The sequence below is a fragment of the Prionailurus viverrinus genome, chromosome D3, assembly GCF_022837055.1.
Source record: "Prionailurus viverrinus isolate Anna chromosome D3, UM_Priviv_1.0, whole genome shotgun sequence".
Classification (NCBI taxonomy): domain Eukaryota; kingdom Metazoa; phylum Chordata; class Mammalia; order Carnivora; family Felidae; genus Prionailurus; species Prionailurus viverrinus.
In genome coordinates this window covers 13,612,535-13,627,654 of record NC_062572.1, presented here as the reverse complement: position 1 = coordinate 13,627,654, position 15,120 = coordinate 13,612,535, and the positions used below count along the sequence as shown (strand labels likewise).

Here is a 15,120-nt window from a genome sequence, read left to right as displayed (position 1 = left end):
TACCAAATACTTTGGTGTGTGCTGTCTATGAACACACACCAAAAATAGTTCTGGGTAGATAAACACATGAGCCAAGAGGCTGGCTGATTGCAATTTGAGTTGAGTGAAGTTACTGCCTCCCAGATCCCTTCAGCGCAGCCAAAGCTGGGATCTTAACACAGGGTATCAGTAAATAACTAACCTGAACCACCCCCAGCCAGGAACGCACGCAGCTGACCACCCTCTATGGGAAAGCCAAGATGCTCTGTCCCAAGATGTGTCTGCCTGAGGGTCACAAGCTGTAGCTGAAACCCACTGCTTTGTGCGGCCCATCCTCCCACCCCCAGGGTGCTGTAGCCCTTGCAGTTAGGTATTCTGTGGCTGCAAACCCGCATCATTGAAAGAGTTGATGAGCATCAGTGAAAAGGAGAGGTCGACAGTGACTTTCTGCCACCTGCTTCTCTTTCCTTCTGGGCTCCCAAGTACTTGATGCTGGCTGCTGCGCTGATGTGTTCATCATGACAAGGATAAAAGGAAAAAATTAAATTACAGGATTATCCAGCCTTCTGCTTGCCCCCCACCCACACGAGGAAGGACCTAGTATCATTTTGTAGCGGGTTGAGTAGTAGCTCCCCGAGAAAGATGCGTTCACATCCCGACCCCCTGGGACCTATGAATATGACGCTATTTAGAAAAAGTGTCTTGGGGTGCCTGGGTGGCTCAATAGGTTAAGCGTTCAACCCTGTGATCTCAGCTCAGGTCTTGATCTCAGGGTTGTGAGTTCAAGCCCCATATTGGGCTCCGAGCTGGGATTGAAGCCTACTTAAGAAAAGAAAAAGTGTCTTTGCAGATGTAATTAAGTTCAGGATCTTGAAATGAAATCATCTTGGATTATCTGGGTGGGCTCTAAATCCAATGACAAAACCTCTCAGGAGACACACAGGGAGATACACTCGGGGAGATGTACATGGGGAGATGCACACACGGGAGGTACACTCGGGGAAAGGCCATGTGGAGACAGACAGTGGTTGGAGTGCTGTGGCCACAACCCCAGGGATGCTGACAGCCGCCAGGAACTAGACGAGGCAAAGAACAAAGTCTTCCCCAGAGCTTTGGAAGGAGCACGGCCCTACCAACACCTTGGCTTTGGACTTCTGGCCTCCAGAGATGCGAGAGAATGAAGCCCTGTTGTCTTAAGCCACCAAGTTTGTGGCAGTGTGTTTTGGCAGCCCCAGGAAACTAATAGATGTTTCTTTTTTGCATTTGTGGTCAAGTGGTCAAATGGGGCCAAGTTAAAAAAGAAAACAATATTGGAGAAGGCAATAGGATTTAAATAACAAATTTCATTTATTGAGTACTTACCACATGCCAGGTACCTTTTCCAGTTAGAATTTTTTTGTTTTGTTTTTTTGGGGGTGTGTGTGTGTGTGTGTGTGTGTGTGTGTGTGCGTGCGTGCACATGTTGGTGTTCCTTGAGGAATTTGGCAAAGATTTAAATTGCTCTCCAGCCAAAGCATAAGAGACTCTTAAAAACTGAGAACAAACCAAGGGCTGATGGGGGGTGGGAGGGAGGGGTGGGTGGGTGATGGGTATTGAGGGCACCTGTTGGGATGAGCACTGGGTGTCGTATGGAAACCAGTTTGACAATAAATTTCATATATTTAAGTAAATAAATAAATAAATTGCTCTCCAGCTAAAAAAAAATTTTTTTTTTTAAACTTTGTCATGAGACTGTGCTGAGACTGGAACATCTGGTACCTGTGCGTTATACGGGTTACATTTTCACTCAGTTGCCCTTCATTCATTGAGCTCCATTTGGCTGGTGTGCCACCTCCTGTGCTCAGTGCTGGGCAGGCCTGCAGATGTGTGAGAACCAGGTCCTACCTTGGAGGGTTCAGCTTGTCCTTGTCCAGCACACAAAGATCCTTGAGTTTGGACACCCTTCTGGGGGCAGGGGGAGTTTGTACGCAGGGGAGACGAAGCTGAGAGAGAGAGCAAGAACTGGTTCTCTGTTCCCCAGGCTGCTGAGCCGTCTGGATCTCCAAGCCCCCCAACCCCAGCCTTTAGTGCTCTATTGGCTGAGGGGATAAACTGATCCTTACTAGCCTCCTGAGGATTAAAGAGCTATCTCATTCAGGGAGCACAATCAGATTTCAAAAATGTTTTCTCTAGTTTGTGTGTGTGGGGGGGAAGGGGGTGTCAAAGGAATGGGAAGTGGGGGGTGTACCGTGGTCGATTGACTTTCCTTTAATCTTATCTCCTTGGCGGCCCCTACAGAAGCCAGTTGTAGGGGTAGTCCTGGCGTTGAGAAAATATTTGCCTTGACGGTCCGGACAAAACCAGATTCTGTTCAGCTTGGAGACTCCGGGGGAGTCCCATCTGATGTGCTAGAGAAGCTCTACAGTTTACGGAACTCCTGGGAGGAACGCACATTCCCATGGTCAGAGATGACCCGCGAAACCCCTCAGAGAGACGCTAAATGGGAGCCTACGGCCTTTTCTCCATCAGTCCAAGGTTACCAGGTTGTCTGCGGTGCTGGGGAAGGTTGTCGACCAGCAGTTGAGCACCAGAGGAAGAAGTTGGCCAGCGTTTAGAGGCCACACTATGTGAAAACAGCAGACAGTGAAACACTAGACTCATGCTGAGAGCCGAGAGGCAGGCAGCAGTGGAGGCTGAATGGACCCCTGTTCTACTCAGGAGAAGGATGGCAGGCAGAAGGCTGCCTGGTGCTTACGTTCATTTATCCTGTCTTTTCTCTCGTTATTATGTTATCGTTGTTATTTTTACTATTCTGCTGAGTGCTTATAGTTGAATTTGCAGAACATAATTGCACACATTATAGGACTACGCGATAATGGAAATTTTTCTTGAAACGACCCGCTTTTCAATATGAGAGTTACACCCTCCTGGCTGCTGCAACAGGGCTTTAGGGAAATCAGAGCATTTTCTTCTCTGATCCTTTCTGAGAGTAAAATTTGGCCAGCTGAGCTGTCCATGCGGCTCTGCCGAGGGATCACATCTTCCGGCCAAGTTGGGTCTTATCCACAGTGGTCCGGAAGCCAGTTTTCTGAATAAATCACAAAATCGTTCCTGAGCTGGCGTTATTTACTCAAAACTCATCTTCTATTGCTATGCGTGCATAACAGTTGTGGATAGATTTTGTATTTTACAATACTTTATATAGTCTAATATTTCCCCGAGTGTGCTCTGGGGAATACCAGAGCAGAAGAAGGCTCTGTGGAAAAATAGTTTCCTGGCCTGTACAAGTTTGGAGACCCCCGGCTCTTGGATGTGCTTCCACACATCCACTGAGTCTAAAGTAAACACAATCTGGGCAAGTTGTTTGACTGTGCACTGGCCAAATTTGGTTGTCCGCGGCATCATCCTCTTTGGTGCATTTTGGGAACCAGACGCGTAAGGAAGCCTCAGGAAGGAGCCGGGGCGAGGCGTGGCCATGTGCGTGCCAGGCTTCCCAGGCCCTAGGGCAAAGCTGAGTTGGAGGGTGGTGGGGAAAAGCGAATGTTTTAAACTGGTCTGACCTGGACTGGCCTGATTATTACTGGAGACTTGCCAGAAAGCTGTAACATCTGCCCAGGGTGCCACTAAGGGCCGGGGAAGGAAGATTTGTAAGAAGATGGCCGGTGATGGTCTTCGGAGGAAGATTAAACCCCTTCGCGTCTGTACCCACTGGGCTCAGTAAACGTGCCACAGAGACTATCAGGCTCATCTCCTGTTTGAAGGTGTCTGTAGAGGGTTGAGCGGCTTGCCCCAATTCTGAGTCTACTTGGAGTCTTGGAATGTGACTTTATTAGCAAACAGGATCTTTGCAGGGGTAGTTAAGGTAAGGGTGGAGGTGATCATGCTGCATCAGGGAGGGCCCTGGATCCTATGACAAGGTGTTCTTAGACGGAAAGGGACACACACAGACACACAGGGAGAGGCCATGTGAACACAGGCAGAGATGGGAGTGCAGTGGCCACAAGCCACGAAATACCTGGTGCCACCAGAGCGGGAAGAGCCAAGGAAGGATCCTCTCCCGGAGGGAGGGGGGATGGCCCTGCTGACAGCTTCATTTCAGGCTGCTGGGCTCCAGATCTTGGGAGGATACATTTGTTCAGCCACCGGCTTGGAACCCTATGTCATGGCAGCCCCAGGAAACGGACGCGACCCCGATGCTAAGTGCCACCCTCGCACGAGACCGGATTCCCCACGCGGACCGAAACGGTCGGTTATGCCCAGCCCGGTCGGCGAAGGTGTACGGGGTGGGTGTGGATAATTAGTAGGAGGCTGCGTGCCAGTGTCGGGGGCTCAGACACAGCGTGGAAGGGGAGAGATTGCAGAGCAAAGGGGCGGCTTTGGGGACACTGGGAGATGACGGGGTATGGGGAGGGCAGGAAAGGCCATTAACCGGGAGAGGTGAGTCCCCTCGAAAAGACGTGAAGTCCTAGACCCGGCGCTGGGGGAGCCCTGTCTTGGCAGACCTGACAAGGAGCAGCTCAGGAAAGAGACGCAGCCCGGAGGACTCCAGCGGGGCGGAACCCGCAGGCCAGGTTTGCTGTGACTTACCAGGTCGGCAATCTCGAGGGCCCAGGCACTGGTTTTACAGTTAATCGCCTCTGCCCGGGAACAGCCCTGACATTCCAGCGGGCTCTTGGTCGCTTCTCATGTCGCCCTTAAACTTTCCTGAGAGCTCAAGTCTTTAGCCGTGCGACCTTCCACTCCCAGCACCATCTCTCTCTGCCTATTTTCTGACCTACAAAACGGAGGTAACAACATCGGCCTCGTAGGACGTTGTGGGTGCACGTGAAATAACGCAGGCCAGGCACTTCGCCCGGCTCCTAGCACGCAGCAGGACGCTTGCTTTGTTAGCTCCCAGGACTGTTACCGTCGCTGGGTACAGGACGGGGTGCCCGGCTACCAGCTTTCACATATTGAGTGCTGACTGTGTGTCCGACGGTGCTGAGCATTGTGTCCGTGATTTCAATTCTCACAGCTGCGGGAGGAAGTGCTCACAAGTATTATCATTTTACAGAGGAGGGGACTGAGGCAGGGGGAGGACAGGAACATTTGCCCAGAGTCAAACAGATGGCAAAGCCAGGTTGCAGACTCAAGGCCGGCCACATCCAGTACCCGCTCGGAATGTTTATAGCTGTATCTGGGGGAGCCTGGGGTGGTTTTATGTGCTCTGCAGGTGAACTTTTTACTCCTCATACTTATGTATCTATTTGACTGCCAGTTCAAAAATAGAAGTTCCTATTGACAGTAGCATCCTTTTATTTATTTTTTTAAGTTTATTTATTTTGAGAGAGACAGAGCATAGCAGGGGAGGAGCAGAGAGAGAGAGGGAGAGAGAGAAAGAATCCCTAGCAAGCCCCATGCTGTCGGCACAGAGCCCGATGCAGGGCTCGAGCTCATGAAACCGTGAGATCATGACCTGAGCCGAAACCAAGAGTCAGACGCTTAACCGACTGAGCCATCCAGGTGGCCCTACAGTAATTTCCTTTTAAAATAAACTCCCTGAGGGGCGCCTGGGTGGCTCGGTCGGTTAAGTGTCCGACTTCAGCTCAGGTCATGATCTCACGGTCGGTGAGTTCGAGCCCCGCGTCGGGCTCTGTGCTGACAGCTCAGAGCCTGGAGCCTGTTTCAGATTCTGTGTCTCCCTCTCTCTCTGCCCCTCTCCTGTTCATGCTCTGTCTCTCTCTGTCTCAAAAATAAATAAACGTTAAAAAAAATTTTTTTTAAATAAACTCCCTGAGTTTATGTCCTCACTTCGGCAGGACATCTGTGAAAATCCGAACGCTACAGAGATTGGCGTGGCCTCTGCCCTAAAGATCACACCCAAATTCGTGAAGCGTTCCAGATTTTCACAATGTCAGTGATACCTCAATAAAATAAATAGATAAAATACCCTTATTTATCAGTACTATTCGCAATAGCCAAAAGGCAGAATTGGCTCAAAATGCCCATCAGCAGATGAATGGGTAAGTAAGATGTAGTCTATCCATACAGTAGAATATCATTTGTCCATAAAGAGCAATGAAATACTGATACATGCTCCCATGTGGATGGACCTTGAAAACATGATTCTGGGCAAAAGAAGTCAAGGACAAGAGGCCACACACTGTATGATTCCATCTGTGTGAAATCAGCACAGGCAGACCCACGGGGACCAACAGTAGATTAGCGGCCGTGAGGGGCTGGAGGAGGTGGGGTTGGGGACACACTGCTTCACGGCTGTGGGGTTTTATTTCGGGGGGGGGGTGGTGGAAATGTTTGGCGACGAGACGGAGGGGGTGGTGGTTTCACAACTCCGTGGGGGTACCGAACGCCCCCGGAACCGTCCCCTTCAAAATGCTTGATTTTACGTCATCACTTTTGTTTTAATAATTTTAAACATGAAGCTTAAAGAAGGAAATTAGTTTGCTTAAAGGAAAGTTCGTTTATTTAAAGAAAAATAGGAAGCAGCACATCACAACCCAGGGGGCGTGTGCCGACGTGGGAAGCACCGCGGAGGTGGCCCTGAGAAGTGAGGGTGCCATATCGTGCCATTGGGAACGCAGGGCATCTCCGTCAGGGCCGCGTCTGGTGGAGTCTGCACCTTACCCTCCTTTGTTTTTTTGGGGGTTTTGTGTTTTGGGTTTTTTTTTTCTTTTTTTCTTTCTTTTTTTTTTTTTTTTTCCCCCTGCAGCCAGCTCAGTGCTTAAGAAATACTTGTTGAGTTCAGCTCAGCCCGGCTCAGCCCGGCTTAGTTAATTGAGTTAAGGCGAGCTGAGTAGTACTGAATGCACCAGCTGGCTGGCCTGGAGGAGATCCAAGTTGAAGATGTTACGAATCGCACTAATTCAATAAGCTGCTGCAAGGTAGGCTAAGTAATGAGACCGCGTGCCTCTCTGTACCTGACTTACCCGTGTTCCGCTGGCACCTTATGAGCCGTGCCCACTCAGTAATATAATAGTTCTCTCCCTGGAATCCCCTGTGCGTGTTTGCTGAAGCCACGGGGCAGAGAGGGTGGGAGAAAAGGAGAAAGGGAAACCCAGAGCTCCTCAGACTCCGCCAGAAGCCCCTGGGTGGTAGAAAGAAGGGACTGAATGAAGGAAGCAGGGAACTTTCTGTCTGTCTGTGCGCCGGTGTGGTGACAGTCTACCTCTTCCTTGTCCGAAGCGCTCGCCATGCGTCCTGCGTAGCAAGGTACCTAAGAGCTCACGCGCTTGACTCTGATTGCCTGAGTTTGAAGCTCTCTGAGGACCTTGAAGAAATTAATTCCTCCCTCTGCACCTCTGTCTCCTCCCCTGTAAAATTGAGGGTAACAATAGTACCTACGGGAGGATTTAATGACATGATACCTGTCAAGCACTTAGCACACAGTTCCGGGAACAACTAAGCGCTCAGAAGGGTTAGCTGATGATTAGCAGTGGCCCTTGCGGCACAAAGGTGTGTGTGAAATATGGGGCAGGGCCGGTGCCAGGAGACCAGCTCCCCAGACCCTGGAGCGCAAAGCAGAACAGTTAGTTGTTTGCAAACATCCTGAACAGAAGCACATGGCTTACTCACGAAGGTTCTTCTGGAACGGTGATGTAAGCCCCCCGAATGAGGAGGGAGTAGCAGGAATCTGGCTGTTGCTCTCCCTTCTGGTAGGATCCTACCTACAACGCGAGTCCCCCGTGGCTGCCTGTGCCCAGAGACTAGAAAAAAAGCTTCAAAAAGCTTCCCTCTTTCTGCTCTGCTCTGGAAACTGCTACATTAGTGTTAAGATCTGCCTCTTTGGCTAATAAATCAGCCCTGTGTGGCGGGGGTGCATGTGGTGGTCTCAGCCCACGGATCTCTAACCCGCCTGCAGCCCTGCAGGTGGGAAGGGCAGGAGACGGTGGGCATCCAGAGGCATGATTTTGCGGACTCGCTCTGCACTGTCCTGCTGCATGGCCTTGGTCAAGTTCCCGCCTCTTTCTGAGCTGTTGTTCCTCATTTATGAATGAGGGAGAGGGCAAGCGTTGTGGAAAAATCACTTGATTTTCGAGCCTTAAAAATACGAGGAGCTGTTTCTTGAAATGAGAGCGTACAAGGGAACGGAAGGTACGAACGGACACAAGAATTGATTGCCGCGTGGTTGAAATAGGGGCAGAAGGAGGGGTCCTGTAGGCACAGCCTCTGAGTTCTATCACCCATCCTCTTTGCCTCCCCTCCACTCTCTTCCTCCCTCCCGCAAGCTCCCAAGATGCACATTTTGAAAACTGCCGACCAGCATGAATTCACGCGGCAGGATTGAGCTGGAGTCCCAGGGAGGGCTAGAGCATTAGGGGGTCCTCGAGGTGGTCTCCCGCAGCATGGAGAAGGTAGAGGGCAGATTGGCCTGCCCCTTCCTGACAGCGTGACATGGGAGTATAGGACATCAGGTCTTCCTGCCCAGACAGTGTTCATTCCTCCTTCTGGTAAAAGCGTCCAGGATTCGCTGGGGACCCATTCACTCTTGCTGCATGCATGTGGTTTGGCTGTGCTTGGGCAGGGAGCACATGACTGGGGCCTGGGCAATCAGATCATTCTGTCCCCCTTGCCATAGTCATTGACTTAGCAACGGGCAGCTGGACCTATCAGACGGCACCGGACCTAACCCTCATCCAAGGAAAAAGCTTGGATTTGACTTCAGGAAAATGTAAAAGGGTGGAGAGAGCCCATCCAAAAACAAAACCAGGGGGGCCTGGGTGGCTCAGTTGGTTAGGTGTCCGACTTTGGCTCAGGTCATGATCTCAAGGTTCGTGAGTTCGAGCCCTGCATAAGGCTCTCTGCTGTCAGCATGGAGCCCGCTTCGGATCCTCTGTCCCCCCCACCCCCACCCCCCCCACCCTGCCCCTCCCCTGCTCTTCTCTCTCTCTCTCAAAAATAAATAAACATTAAAGAAATATTTAAAAAATAAAAATGAGCCCAATACAGGGAAAAGCAGAGCCAAAGAGCCAAAGAGAAGCAAATTCCTGAAGACTTCACTGAGGGCCTAGATCCAGCCGTGCCTGAAGCTAATAAAACTCTTTCTTCTCAGTTAAACAATCCAATACACCTTGGATCTGGCTTAAGTCCATTTTAGATAGGAGCTTGTCATTTTGCAACTGAAACCTCAGGACCAACCGATACCCACAGGCAAGTTATTTATCCCCAGAAGTTTCGGTTTTCTTACCCCCTAAGTGTTTCTAAGAAGCTATAAACCTCACCTTTAAGCTGATCTATAAACACATATATCACAGCAGCAGCAGCAGGACATTAGCAACAGTGGGCAGTCTTGAATATGTCTCAGTTCTAGGGACAGCAAAGCAAAGACTGGTTAATATCAGTCCACTTTATTCTCTTAATAAGGGTGGGAGTGGGGGGAGCAACAGACAAATAAACGTCCATTACAAATGGGAATGAAGAAGGTCACACATTACCCGGAAAAAATGCCATGGGGAGTGCATGAGGCCCTGATTTTGGCTTTTTCACTTAGATGGGAGTGGTCTGCAGGGGGCTAAGGTTCCCACAATTCGGGAGGCGGGGCTGAGCCTGAGGGCAGCCCCCAGTTATATAAGCCCCCAGGCTCTTGAGGCTAGGGAAAATCTAGGGGAGCAGTTAAGCTGAATTTGTTTTACAGCAGAAGGTTCAGGTTCAGAGGCCTGAGCCCCACAGCTGTGGGTGAGCTCCTGACAATCCATTGCAGTTCATAACCAACATCATGCATGTGGCCCAGTATTCCCTGGACAGACAGACTGGCCTTCTGTGGCTCCGGAGAGCTGTTCCCGCGGAATGCCGTCTCAGAACACCATTGTGGTCTGCTCAAGAACCCTTGAAATCGAAAGCCCCCAGCCCCCCTTGTCACAGCCATGGCACATAAATATCACCAGGGGGGATTTCCCACGGAACTTTTTGCAACCACTCAAATGTTTCATTTCCCATTGTTTGCCAGCCCCTCTTGGAGCCTCAACTGTCAAAGCAGCAGCAAACACAGGCTCCTTTTCCCCCAGGATCCCACAGTACTTGATTGGTCGCATATGAATCGGCGCGGCCAGGGAATAAGGTCTGTTAGTCAACTAGTGAAGCAAGTCAGCAGAGGGAATACCCAGCTCTACCGAGAGCCCACCCTGCTGGGCAGGCAGAGCTCTGTGCCACCCCCGCCCCCGTTATTACTATAATCATGGCGGCTAATAATTATATTTATAGAAAGAAATCCCTTCTACAAATCCAAAGCACTTGACCGAAATATATGAGGCAGCTGTTAATTTTTTTGCTTTTTAAATACGAACCTGCATCATTTTTTCCCCTGACGCGGCATGGTTTAATGGAATTCTAAGTCGTATTCCATACATCAGCGTATAGAAAAGATCATCTTTACTGATTGACTGAAAAGCATCTGTTTCCAGCAGCCACCTTGCTAGGCATTTTGGGGATGAGGTCTAGCTGCCTGTCTGTGAGGAGCCCATCATTTAGGGGAGCACGGAGATTTCAAGGCAACGTGGGATGCAAGGATGGTGGGAAGTTTGTCCAGGGGATGTTGGTGTGAGGGGTGAGTAGGAGCAGCCAGAAGGACGTGCGTGTGATCTGTCACCAGTGGGCACTGTCTGAATATGTGTAGTATGTATCACGCTGGGCACCCACACAAGGCTGGGCATGTGTAGAATAGCCTGAGTCCGTGAGATCAGGAGTGGGAACTATTCCTTCACCAGGGCCCATCCCTTTCACAACAGTGATGAATTTATTTCTTTGCCCGTGATGAATTTCCTTCTTTCCTCGTGATGAATTTATTTAAGTAGCCATCCATCCATCCATCCACCCATCCATCCATCCATTAACGCCACGAACATTTACTGATTCCTTTAGGATGTGCCAAATAGAAACTATATGCTGGGCACAGCCATTAAATGAATACACAAAATAATAAAGAACGATACAACACGAGAGCAGTTGAAGACCCTGCCTGTCCCTCATTACTGATCTCCTACTTTATGTGGCGTACTGCGAGTGCTACAAATTTGGGTCAACCCTTTATGCAGCAAAACCTCTAAGACCAACCAGAACTCCCCATGGGAAGAGGTGACCAGCGCACGCTCCAGGTTGCACGACCCCGTCTACACCCACGGACACTCTGGATCCCTGCCAGCAAGACCGGGGCGGATGGTTGAGAAGTTACTCTTCACTTCGCAAGGCAGGAATGCAAGGCTCGGAGAGGTGAAGGGACCAGTCTGCCTGAGGTCACACAGCTGGCCGGGCTGGGATTGGCATGCGTACTTTTACAATGATAGCGACGGAAGTAGAGCAAAAGTGATCATTTTATTTTCCCCAAACCACACTATGTGTCCCCCGCAGAGGAAACAAAAGTGCAAAACTCCACCCGGAAGGGAAACTTAAGATCTTGAGACAGCCGAGTCTCAGAAAGAAGAGGACGGAGAGATTTTAACACAGGGCATGAATTCCAACACATCTCTCTTCTAATGGGACCTCTCCTCCCTGCCTCCGGATGGGTGGGCCTTAGGCCGGCCAGAGCCGGATCTGAAGTCACCAGCACTAACATTTATCCACACCTCTGATATCTCAGACATCACAATGTTTCTGCCAGGAAGGGTATTAAAACTCCCATTTTCCAGATAAGGAGGGTGAATCCCGGGCCACACACAACTTAGGCAGTAGCAGACCCGGAATTCCAACGCTGGTCCCTCGGATCTGAGCCCCGGAACCTGTGGAGCGTCTGACACCCAGAGCTGCCTCCCCCCAGGGGGCCCAGAAGCCCCCGCTGAAGGATGCTGGGGGAGCAGGCCTGGGGAGGCAGAGCCCAGGGCAGGGGCTGAGACTGCAGTGTCGCCCGCCGCCGGGAACCCGGCCCGGCCCGCCCACTTTTTAACATGGTGGCATCCCTGACAGACACCCTTGTCCTTTTCCTGTGCTGGCCATCGTAACACAATAAATAAAGCCTTAGAGTAACGTGACCTGAGCCAGGCAGTAAATGATGGCACTGTCAGTTGTACGCGACTGTTGAAACAAACACAGACTGTAATCATCGCGCTGTACGGGGAGAAAGACATTTGGCAAATGAGATTCCATTTTCACATTGGTTTGTGCTGAGCATATAAATTTCCTGCGGGCCGGCCAGCGTTGGGGATGTGTAATTGATTGCCTGCATTATAATAAACAAGCCGTGACAGGTGATCATTCATCATATTCCGCTGAACGTTCCAGCACACCAGAAAACGGAGGAAGAGAGGGAACGCGCGAGCGAGGGGAGAGGAGAGGAGGAGTCTGGGGGAGGGGTGGGGATCGGAAAGACCGAGTATTCCCGACAGACAGAAAGCCAGGGAAGGGGCGGGGGAGAGCATCCGCAGAGCGGGCTCGGGGAAAGTGAAAGCAATTACTATAATTCTTTTGATTATCTAATTTGTTCTTTCTGGTCTTCGTCGTAGGACCCTCCACCCCCACTCCACCATAGAAGGTCCCCCTCGGGGACTTGGGAAGACACAGAGAATGCTCCTCCCAAGATCGAGGGGAGGAAGGGGAAAGGCGAGGTGGGGGAGGGGCCGCGTCTAGTTGTAACCGGAGTAGATACATTCGGGAAAACCTCGGGAGGAGGGGTGTGTGTGTGTGTGTGTGTGTGTGTGTGTGTGTGTGTGTGTGCGCGCGCGCGCGCGCGCGCCAGCACGCGCCGGACTCAGCTTCGCTTCTGCACTGCGATGCCTCCAATCAGATGGCTAGGAACCAGTCTCTTTAAATAAAAAATTTTAGAGGGTGTTTGAAACACACACACACACACACACACACACACACACACACACACACACAAGCGAAAAGTTCCTTTTATTGGAGAGAAGGACAGAATCCAAGTTGGCATGGGATCTGTTTCCAGAAGCCTGTCATATGGTGTGCTCTCTCTCCTCCCGCTGGTCCCCGCCCCAGCTTCTCTCCGTGCCCTTGGCCCGGGGTTGGGGGTCGAACAGGAGCCGTTGGGAAGCACCCTCCTCTCCAGGCGCGTCAACCTAGACAGACAAGAGGCGGAAGCACATTGGCATGTGAAGGACAGAAAGACAAATGAAGAACTCTGGAGCTGGGGCTTGCATTAAATAAGTACTTACATTATGCAAAGGCCCAGGCCCTCAACCAGGGGGTGAGTGAAGAGCGGGGACCGGAGGGGGAGGGATTAGTCTCCCCAATTCTCACCCTGTCAATTTCCAGCCCTCCCATCTCCGCCCATCAAATGCCCTCCATTCCCACCTGGGTACCAAATGCTTCGCGCAGGTGGGAGCCTCTAACCTAGGGAGCTGGGAGTTGAGGGGGCGTAGCCCGCGCTAACATCGGGGGCGGGGTCCGGGTGGGGCTTAGCTGGGGGCGGGGCTGCTCTGCAGGGGGCGGGGCAAGGGCAGAAGAAAGCCGGTAACGTTCTGGGGGGACTTTGCTTTTCATCTACGCTACGCCGCCGTTTCCTAGAGTCCTCTGCCTTTTTATCATAGCCTTAACAACTGTAATCTATTACCTTTGAGATTATAAAATCACCGCTTTTGGAGAATCTCTTCAAGGGACCTGCCTCCCCAAACTGTGACTTCAGCCCCAGCAGTGTGGGCTGCTTCCCTAGGTGATCTGTGTTCTTGGAAAGGTTAGCAGCTCATGTGGGTCTCCCAAGAATTCCAGAAGATTAGCTAGGGCAGGTGCTGTATATGCTTATCCCTTCCCGTCCCTACACAGCGATCTATAAAGTAGGCCTTAGGGTCCTGATTTTACAGGGGGAAAACCTGAAACACAAAGACATGAAGTTCTTTGCTCCAGGTCTGGCAGCGAGAAGAATAAAAAATCGAATCCAAGGGTCTTCTTCGCGCATGCTTCCCAGCATCCCTGCGAGGACACATACTTTCCTCCACGCTCCATGAATAAGTGCACAAATGCATAGGAGGGGACAGAGTAGGTCTATTTGGCGTGCCCTCAATAACGCTCTTGCCATACATCACTCGGATCTGCCCACTCTTCTCCACCAGCACTGTGCCCCCGGTCCAAATCATCTCTCTCCAGGACCACTGCCCCCCCCACCCCCCCGCCACGTGTTGCTCACTTCCATTCCTTCCCCACCTGCAGCCAGGATGGTCTATTGATTGTCCTCAGTATTAACACATTATCTAGCTCCCTCACCAGCTGGCTGGCCCTCCCTCCCTAGCTCCATATTATTATTATTATTATTATTATTATTATTAAGTACACATAACATAAAATTTACCTCTTAACCATTCTGAAGTGTGTGACTCAGTGACATTAAATAGATCCATATTGTTGTACACCCGTCAGAACTATTTACTCCAGAACATTTTCATCACCCCAAACCAAAACTCCTTACCCGCTAGGGGTCACCCCCCATTCTGCCTCCCCTCCCCCCTCCCCTGCACCCCATTCTGCCCCATCTCTGGGCACCAGTCTGCTTTCTGTCTCTATGGATTTGCTTATCCTGGACATTTCATATAAACAGAATCCTACCATCTGTGGCTTTTTATGACTTACTCTTTCCCTCAGCACCATGTTCTCCGCGTTCATCCGTGTGGTAGCATATCAGTGCTTCATCCTTGTGTGTGTGGTTGAAGACTATTCCATTGCATGCGTGTATCACCTTTTGTTTATCCGCTGGTGAACGTCAGGGTTGTTTCCAACCCTTGGCTCTTACGAATGGTGCCTCTCTGAAATTTGTGTACCAGTTTTTGTTTGAACATCTGCTTCTAATTTCAGGGGGTATACACTTCGGAATGGAAATGCCGGGTCGTGCGGTAATTCTGTTTAACCTGTCGAGTAAATGCCAGACTGTTTTCCATTTTCCATGCAACCGCGCCATTTTGCATTCTTCACTAGCAGAGCACTGGGGCTCCAGTTTTTCCAATTTCTTGCTGGCTTTTGCTGTTTTCCTTTTTTATTTTATTTTTTTTCTTCCTCCCATCCCAGTGGGTATGCCTCACTCCATCTTTTAGGTCTCTTCCCTCACTTTTCAGCTCTGGCCCATCATACCCTCAAAGGTGCCACTGTCTCTGAAGAGGGGCCTTTGCGTATGCGGCTGACTTCTGCCTTCCCTTATCTCCAAGGCTAGATCTGACTCCCCTCTGAGGACACAGCCTTCCGTTTGTTGTCCCCCATTCAGTTGTAATTTTGCATCTCCTTGTGTGTTTACTGGTC

General features: G+C 50.7%; 1 long non-coding RNA gene and 1 other non-coding gene across 2 annotated transcripts; one reads left to right on the top strand and one right to left on the bottom strand.

Annotated features, from left to right (window-relative positions):
* Positions 1-5,740: 5,740 nt before the first annotated feature.
* On the top strand, positions 5,741-5,845 carry LOC125149723 (U6 spliceosomal RNA). The gene has a single exon (XR_007146030.1). It is a non-coding gene; the product is annotated as a U6 spliceosomal RNA (small nuclear RNA).
* A 6,913-nt stretch (positions 5,846-12,758) lies between these two features.
* On the bottom strand, positions 12,759-13,201 carry LOC125148589 (uncharacterized). The gene is made up of 2 exons (XR_007145646.1): positions 13,053-13,201; positions 12,759-12,956 (listed from the first exon to the last, which is right to left on the bottom strand). It is a non-coding gene; the product is annotated as an uncharacterized LOC125148589 (long non-coding RNA).
* Positions 13,202-15,120: the final 1,919 nt, after the last annotated feature.